The following is a 9505-nucleotide window of genomic DNA, read 5'->3' on the forward strand; positions in this document are numbered from 1 at the left end:
AATTTTTTACCATTTCTCATGATCATAAAATCATAGAATGGTTTAGGTTGGAAGGGACCTTAAAGACCATCCAGTTCCAACCCCCCTGCCCTGGGCAGGGACACCTCCCACCAGACCAGGTTGCTCAAAGCCCCATCCAACCTGGCCTTGAACCCCTCCAGGGATGGGGCAGCCACAGCTTCTCTGGGCAACCTGGGCCAGGGTCTCACCACCCTCCCAATTTCTTCCTGAGATCTCATCTAAATCTCCCCTCTTTCAATTTAAAGCCATTCCCCCTCATCCAACGGCTCCTCTCCCTGATCAAGAGTCCCTGCTTTCCTGGAGCCCCTTGAGGGACTGGAAGGGGCTCTAAGGTCTCTCCGGAGCCTTCTCTTTTCCAGGCTGAACAACCCCAACTCTCTCAGCCTGTCTTCTTTGTAGGAGAGGTGCTGTGATCATCTTTGTGGCCTCCTCTGGCCCTGCTCCAACAGGTCCATGTCTCTCCTGTGCTGAGGCCCCAGAGCTGGAGGCAGCACTGGGGGGGGGGATGTCTCCCCAGAGCGGAGCAGAGGGGCAGAATCCCCTCCCTCGCCCTGCTGGCCACGCTGCTGGGGATGCAGCCCAGGATGCAGTTGTCTTTCTGGGCTACGAGCAACCCTCCCAAGTCCTTCTCCTCGAGGCTGCTCTCCAGCCATTCTCCACTCAGCCTGTATTTGTGCTTGGGATTGCCTTACCCAATGCTGGCCTGTGCAAGAGAGATGCCAGGTGCTTATATTAAAGATGAGGGTGAGGGAAAGCTCCCTGGTCTCTGGAGGAGTTGCGGTGCTGTAGTGGGGGCATGGGGCTGGTGGTACTCTCCTCCAGCGAGGCGAAGCCTGGCCACGGTGCAGCTCTCCAGCAAGATGCAACCAGCAGAGGGGACTGGAAGACCATTTCACACAGACCTGCCTGGGGAAAATTTGCTTCCCAAAGATCAGAGGCAGCGAAGCGAGAGTGTTCAGGTAACCTTTCGCACCCACTTAAACCGGGTCAATCTCAAGTCATAACTTAAAATAACCAGCGTGAGGCTGCAGGTAGAGCAGGAGGCTGTTTCTGCCTGCTTAATCTTTCAAGCTGCTTGTAATGCAAAGTCCCTATTCTTTCCTAGGAAGTATTACAAGGCAGAATAGGAAATTAGGAAAAATGCTACTTGTAAATGATCCCCTGTAGCTGCTATTCAAAACCTCTGAGCTGGGATCCCTAAAAGTCCCAAGACTGCTTTAAAAATCCTGGGAGTTGTTTATTTTCATCTCCTTGCTTGTCTTTTTAAAATGCACGCTCTTTGGGGATCCTTTTCTTTGCTTTTCGTTCACCAACCATTGCTGCAAACAGCAGAATGAGATATTGTAATTTTAATTCTTTCACCAGAACAAACTCCTCCTCTAAGCCGCCTCCTCAGGGCCTCTGGCTTTCAGGTGGGTGCCATGTAGAGCACTCTGGAGGAAACTCAGCAAGCATCTGATTTTAAGACACACCGGTCCCCTCCGGGGTATGAAAAGGCCCATGGCAGTTGTTTCAGTCCTTCCTTTTGCCAGAAGGGCTGGAGCTGGTGCTCAGGGGCGGGAGAGCAAGGAGGAAGGTTGGTCTGCTCAGCCCCGTTGGTGTAGATGCTCTATTTCAGCCCCTTCAGTGCAGCCCCTTCCCCCAGTGCCTTCCACTTTGCGAAAAAGTCATGCAAAAATACCGAATGCAGGATAGTACACAAAAGTTAAAAGTCTGTGCATCTAAAGCACTGAAAATTGAAAATAATGACAGGTTTAAGATTTGCCCTGAGAAAGGCTGCACCCTGCAGTGTCCTGATGTTGCTGCTGAGCTTGTTCCATGGAGGTGTTTCAGTGGGGAGGTGTGGGTGACCAGCAGGACTGTCCTCCTCTTGGTTTGACCCGCTCTTGCTCTTAGGGTCAGGGAAGAATTCCCTGTGCTTGAAATCTGTCGTGGCCAGAAAGCGACTGTATTGGAAGCTGTAAAAATGTGGCCCCTGGATCCTGCTGCTCTCTGACCTCTGAGCAGTGAGCCAAAGTGTCACAGAAACCCAAAGGGACTCAGTAATCGTGCAAAGACCCCTTCAATGACAGTTCGCTGTGTTGCTTCCTATTCATGCTGTGCCAATTGAGGGTTGGGTTGCTTGGGTTTTTTTTTTTAAACTCCTTGTTTAATTGGGTTTTGGGTTTTACATGGTTATTTAACTAATAGAAAAATACTAATAGAAAAGGAACCTTCAGCAAATCAAATACTGCCTCCAGCCCTTTCAGCTAGAAAAAATACAAGAAAGAATATATATTCTCCAGCTAAGCCCTAATCATTACAAACAGCACTAAGAAGCCCTTGTATGTGACGATGTCAGTATAGTGCTCTGAGGGTCTAACAGAGGACTCTTGCACTGATCACGGGTGTTAGATGAAGAGAGCGAGCCATGAGCCCGGTCTTACTATTCTCATTTTACAGAAAGGGAAACTGAGACACAAGCAAATAATTTCTGAACATGTATGCAAATGTGGTGAGCAGATTCTGCCTCTGCCCAGCTATTATAGAATCATAAAATCATAGAATCATAGAATGGTTAGAGTTGGAAGGGACCTTAAAGATCATCTAGTTCCAACCCCCCCTGCCCTGGGCAGAGACACCTCCCACCAGACCAGGTTGCTCAACCTGGCCTTAAACACTTCCAGGGATGGGGCATTCGCAACTTCCCTGGGCAACCTGTTCCAGTACTTCACCACCCTCACAGTAAAGAATTTCCTCCTAATATCTAATCTAAATCTCCCCTCTTCCAATTTAAAACCATTCCCCCTTGTCCTGTCACTACACTTCCTGACAAAGAGTCCCTCTCCGGCTCTCCTATAGGCTCCCTTCAGATATTGGAAGGCTGCCATGAGGTCTCCCCAGAGCCTTCTCTTCTCCAGGCTGAACAACCCCAGCTCTCTCAGCCTGTCTTCATAGGGGAGGTGCTCCATCCCTCTGATCATCTTTGTGGCCCTCTGCTGGACCCGTTCCAACAGGTCCATGTCCTTATTATCCAACAGGTCCATGTCCTTATTATCTGTGAAGGTTACCAGGTTGGACCTGGCACAAATATATCTTTTTTATACCTTCTTCTGAAAGAAATCAAGCGGCACAGATATTCCACAAGAGCAACTGTAGAAAAACTTACTTGGCAATAATTATGCTGGTTAGTGATGCTGCAGAGATGAGGAATGATATTTCAACCTCTGCAGAGCTGGCAACATTTAATCGTTAGGTTTGCGCACAGTTCCCAGCACAACGAGGCCCTGATTTCCACCTGGTGCTTCCACACACTGTAACAATGCAAATTAAAAATGAATAACACTAAAGAAAGGGATAGCTCCTTCCCTGTGCAATCTCTCCTATCTCTAAACCCACTCGTTCTTTCTCTGGCACAGCAGACTCCCTTTTATTTTTAACCCAGTCCTCCACTTAGGACATTCTTGGATTTTTCCCTAAAAAAAGCACCTGCCTTTCTGGTTACACTTATTCCCTTTCTCTTTTGATGTGGGAGCATGTTTTCAGTTGGATAAATCCTCTGGCTCACACACAGTGAAGGACTGACAGGAACCTTTGTGTCCCCCCAGCTCTAAATAATGTTTTTCTTTCCTCCTGTCCCAAAGATGTGCATTCTCGGGCCAGATTGTGCTGGGTGGCAAAAGGACCCTCTCTGCCGTTACAGCCGCAGCCTGCAGTCACACTCCTGGTGACAATACAGTTGTTACAGCTCATTTTTGCTGCTGCCAATTAATTACACCATGCTATTTTCTTTTGCTTTCTTCCGTAAAGTGCTCTCTCCTCCTGTTACCTATTTCTAATTGCTTTATTGCCTTATTTTAGAAAACGTAGAAGCCGAAAGTGTCCAAACGGATTCTGAATATAGCAACAGCTCAGTCAACCGACGGGCTCAGGATCGTTCCAGTCAACAGAGCTCTGCCCACCAGTACCAAGCACAAATCCTGCTCGGCTTTATGGGTTCACAAAGAGAGTCGGCCACAGCTGTTCTTACAAGAAATGATGGCTTCAACTCTTTTTTTTTATATCTAAACATACTTGTGAAATGCCTGGGGAAACGTAAAGTCTCCCTCTCATGACTGTAAGTCAAGGACAGGTTAAATAAACACACACACCCAGTCCTCCCACCCAGAAAACACTCAGAAAACACATGGGAAATAACAGTTACCGACCAACTACCCCCAATCATTATCGAACAGGAACACCAAAGCCTTATTTTAATGTTGTTATAGCCCTTGTGGTCTGAGCATCAGAGAGACATTATCTGGGACTCTTTCTGCACCGGTCCTTGCTGTTTTGCAGTGTAATCACCGGTGTGTTATGAAAAGGGAAACTGAGGCACATACTTTTTGTTTGTTTGTTTTGTTTTCTGGAAGAAATAGCAGCTTGTGACTGAGACTAGTTCACCAGGTTATTTCATTAGGTGAAGTGCTATCAGTTTCAAACCCTGGTGATGGTACCAAAACTGTGCTTCAAATGCACTACTTTTTTTTTTTTTTTTCCTTTCTTCCTTGCAGAATAATTAAGGGGATGGAGTATGCTGTGGCCATATAATTAGATCCATTATTTTATCACTCAAATTAAAGATTGAGAGTAGGCAAATAAGGTCTCAAAGGTTTCAAGCAAAATTTGAAACATTTCAGTTCAAAATACTTTTGACTGAAAATTGGAAAACAGAACTGACAAATTGGAAGTGAAAGGGCCTTCGCTCTGGATAAACCTGTTCATCCGTGGAGCTCAGCTGCGTGTCACCAAGCAGGGTGACAAAGCACATTTCTGTGGGGAACGTTAAGACTCGGATGCAAGTGGTAAATTGCAGTGGAGTATTTCTGACCGTTAAGACACATACCCACAGAATGAGTGAAAAAGTTCATGGTCTTCACAAGGCTTACCAAAAAGACTTTGCTGTTTTAATGATTGGTGTCTCTTAATTACATTTGGATACTCCTCTTAACACAGCGACAATCTGAGCAACGTTTTTTGGGACGGGAAACAAAGCTGGTAGTAAACCACAAGCTGCAGTAATACGTTGAGTTGTTTTGAGGTATGAAAACCATGGCAAGAAATTAATTTGTTTCCAAAGCAGAGGATTATTTGAGACCCACTGGAAGTAGGTGCAGGCATTTCTATCCGCTTGTTGTCACAGCGGGGAGCGGGGAGCTGCAGTCAGCAGTGGGTTGAGTCAGGATGTGGATTTAATCCAACTCTTGCTCTCCAGCTAAAGCCAAGATCCCCCGGTGGGGACCCTGACCACAAGCAGGGTCACAGCAGAGCCCAGAGAGCCCGGCCACGAGTCACTTGTCACAAAATCAACATCCTCGTGAATCCCACAGGAAACCACCCTTCACAGCTGGGTGCGGGGCTGCAGTGGGAACCCCTTGACCCAGGGGCACGGCCAACCGTGAGCCAAGTAGGTAGAAGAGAGTGGGGAAAAAATATAAAAGCCAAAACATGAGTCATGAAAAATTGAGGGCGTTTGCTTTTAGGAATTCCTTGAGTGATGGCAGTGGAATTAGTTGATGTGCAGCCACATTTCTTCCCACTGTGGTACAGCTTCAGAAAATGCTTGGGCATATGATTAAGGCTGACTGTTACTAACTTAGAGATTAAGCCTGGATGAGGGGACACTCAGGCACACGGAGGGTGAGCAGGCACCACCATGTCAGCACCCCAGAGGACAAGGTCCCCCTGCCCCAGGAGGTGTCTCTCACCACCAACTCCTTGGTGACAGCGGAGAACACGGGCACCAGGAAATCCCCCTATACCCACAGCCCCACCACCCAGGGAGCACCCAACTTGCTGCCTGTCCCCACATCATCAGGGCATCCATCCCCACACCATGTGCCTCACACCTCATCCCTCAGTTTGGAACACCCCCCAGGCCCAGCGGACCCTCCACTCCCTGGAAGCACCACATTGCCTGGTTACACTGGCCAAAATCCCCGTGTTTTTACCCAAGAGCCTGCCCCCAGCCTACATGTGCTTCTGGTTGGACACCACACAGACACACGCAGGAGGAGCAGCTGCCTGGGCATTCACACACCATTCATGGTGTCGCACACACACACACACTCTCAGGTGTGCTTCCCCCTTCTTCAGGCTCAACCCGAGGTTTCCCGCAGCAGAGTCTCAGGCGTCAGATTTTATAAAGTAACTAATTTAATTGAAAGGTATGGCAGCAAGGACAGCCCGGGCTGGGTGCCTCCAAACAGAAGCACCTTGAACAGAGAAACCCCAGGGCAATTATACCCTAGTGATCCATACACCGCTCTCCTCGCGCCTTTGAGTCCAATGGCGATTTTTTGGTCTGGACTCGTTGAATTTGACTCTTTTTCTGTGTCCAGGCAGGCGGGCTCTTATCCTATTAATTTGCAGTTTCAGCTGAGGGTTGGAGCCTCCGTATCTTCTGGTCTACACCCCTTGTCCACCCGCGCTCGCTGGCAGAATGTGGAGAAGCAAAGAGTCCCCGATTTGGGGAAAAACACTACCAAAACATCAGCGTGACATCATAGAATCACAGAATCACATGGGGTTGGAAGGGACCTCCAGAGATCACCCAGTCCAACCCCCCTGCCAGAGCAGGTCCACCCAGAGCAGGTTGCACAGGAACGTGTCCAGGCGAGTTTTGAATGTCTCCAAAGAAGGAGACTCCACCAGCAGCCTGTTCCAGGGCTCTGCCACCCTCAAAGTAAAGAAGTTCCTCCTCATGTTTAGGTGGAACTTCTTATATTCAAGTTTGTGCCCATTTCCTCTTGTCCTGTCCCTGGGCACCACTGAAAAAAGACCTGCCCCATCCTCTTGACACCCACCTTTAAGTATTTACAGGCGTTGATCAGATCCCCCCTCAGCCTTCTCTTCTCCAAACTAAAAAGATCCAAGTCCCTCAGCCTTTCCTTGTAAGGCAGATGTTCCAGGCCCCTCATCATCTTTGTAGCCCTCTGCTGTACCCTCTCCAGCAGTTCCCTGTCCTTCTGGAACTGGGGAGCCCAACAATGGACCCAGTGCTCCAGATGGGGCCTCACCAGGGCAGAGCAGAGGGGGAGGATGAGCTCCCTCGACCTGCTGGTCACACTCTTCCTGATGCACAAAACCCACCTTCCCATACTGAAAGACTAAGCCGGGCACTATACCAGCTGCTAGGACATTTACGAGGAAAAATAGCTCCATTGCGGCCTAAAGGCTTCAGCAAATCCAGCCGCTCCTGCCAAGTAAAGCTAGGCAAACAGCACAAATCACGCCCCTTTATGACCCTAACTATTCTATCCTAATTAAAACTTACTTATTTACCCTAAACAACTAATATCCCTCAACGAACGCGCCCCGAAAAAGGGTGTTTTTTCCCCAAACTCCTTGGCCGCCCCCGTCGTGCCCCCCTCGCGGCCACGCGGAGGGACGGGGGAGGGGGGGGGGGGGTGGAGAGGAGGGGGGAAGCGGCCCCGCACGCGCGCGCGCGCGCGCGCGCCCCCGCGGGGGAGGCGCGGCCGCCGGCGGCCAATGGGAGCGGTCGGGCGGGCGGCGGCGCGGGGGCGGCGCGCGCTGATAGGGCGCGAGCCGGGGAGTTTGGCCGGGCGCTGCAAACAGAGGCACGTTGTGGAGCCGGGCGGCGGCGGGCGCAGGTGAGCGCGAGGCGGCGGCGGGAAGCGCGTGCCCCCTCAGCGGCGGGGGGCTCCGGGGCGGCGTGAGGGACCGGCCGTTGCGGCTGAAGGACCGTCTAGGCCGGGTCGCCCGCCTTCAGCCCTTCCCGGGGCGGTGGCTCCTCCCCGGTGTGGGGCAGGTGCAGCGTGGGGGGGGGGGAGGGTGTTTGCTCCGCGGGCAGCGTCCCGTTGGCTGTGGAGGGGCCGTGGCGGGCAGGACGCGGGAGGGATCCCAGCTCTGGAAGCGTGCACTGGGTTAGGGCTCTCCCAGGCCGGCGTGCTCGGGCAGCTGCCTCATCGCCCGAGCTGCGGGAGCTGCGCTCCGCCGCCGCAGCGGGACTGGGGATGCGCCGGGCAGCCGCAGCTCCAGAGCTGTTCCTTTTACCAAGCCCAAAAATAAATGGGGGGGGGGGGGAGGAATCCTTCTGAAAAGAGGGGATTTGAGCGATTTACCCATCACACCAGTCACGTCTCGTCCATTTCTCAAGGGAGAGAGGGGGCAAGGTAAGAAGTGTGCTGAGCTCCGTGCATGTTTGTTACTGCTTCCTAATCCTCCTTGCTGCCCTTGGGGATCAGCCTGAGCTCCTCAGAGTTTGGATTTTCTCTGGGGTCAGTGCTTTGGTCTGAGCTGTCCTGCCCTGGCAGTGTGTGAGAGCACACACCTTGCAGCCAGGCTGGTGTGAAGAGGGGCTTATCTTCCTCTTGCTGCTTACCTTGGCTCTGAGGGAGAATAAGCGGCAGCTCTCAAAGGCCCAAATGCTGTGAACAAGGAAAACTGCTGATCCTGCAGGGATATCACTTTCTTCAGATGCTCTGATGAAGCTAAAATTACCATTCTGTTGTAGTTGTAACAAATTACCATTCTGTTGTAACTTAATGGGAAAGGTTTTGTTTAATTGGAAACTGTTGCTTTTCTATTTACATTAGTCTGTGATTCCAAAGTTAAGCTTACAGCGCTACTTCCCATAATGCGTTAATTTCCTCCCTATGAGGCATCTCTGGCAGCTTCAATTTGTTCTGGTGTTTGACATGGGGTGGCTTTGAAGTGTTGCTTTTGAAACTGGATAAGGCAAGCGGCAAGCCCTTATCTCAGTTGCTTGAAGAGAAAAACCAAAGCTGACGTGCTGGGGCCGTGCTCCAACATGTCCCTGTGCGCGGCACAGCTCGCTGTGCTGCACCCCGTGCTCGGGCTGGGGTGTGTGGTATGAATAGGATTAATCCCCAGGTCTAGCAATAAATTGCTTTCCCGGGCTTGCTCCCTTGGCTTTTGCCTGGAGAAGGCCAGATCTTAGCAACGAGGAGCGTAAGCACCAGCCTCTTATCATTCCAGCGAGGAGTTCAGACATGTTATTGTTTGATACGGTATGAAGGCTGGGCTTTAAAAAGTCACAGTAGGTGCTGGGCCACTGGGTCCTGATAGTTTTCTTTTTTGAGGCAAGCTGTGTTCACTGGCATGAAGTGCCTTCAATCTGGAACTGTCTCCAGTTTATTTCTTCTCCTTGCTTTTGGGATGTGTCTTGTGGGTGAGAGTGGGCATGCTTGGAGTGGGGTATGTGTAGGTGGATATGCTCCCGGGACAGCTCCTGGCTCAGAGGGTGGGCAGAGCTGCTCATCCAGCCTGAGCTGCAAGGGGACCTCCTCTGTCCTAGGCAGTGGTGAGGTGCCCTCATGGCTTCAGACAGTCTGTTGGTGCTTTACTTCTGCCATGAGTTCCAGAGCCTGTGCTGCTGATGGCACAGATGCCCTGTGCCCCCTAATTACAGTGTTTGTATCAGGCAGAGATATTTGGAGAGCTTAACAAGTAATTGTCCTTGCACTAACCAGGATTTCAAGGC

The sequence above is a fragment of the Numenius arquata genome, chromosome 18 (genome assembly GCF_964106895.1).
Source record: "Numenius arquata chromosome 18, bNumArq3.hap1.1, whole genome shotgun sequence".
Lineage (NCBI taxonomy): Eukaryota > Metazoa > Chordata > Aves > Charadriiformes > Scolopacidae > Numenius > Numenius arquata.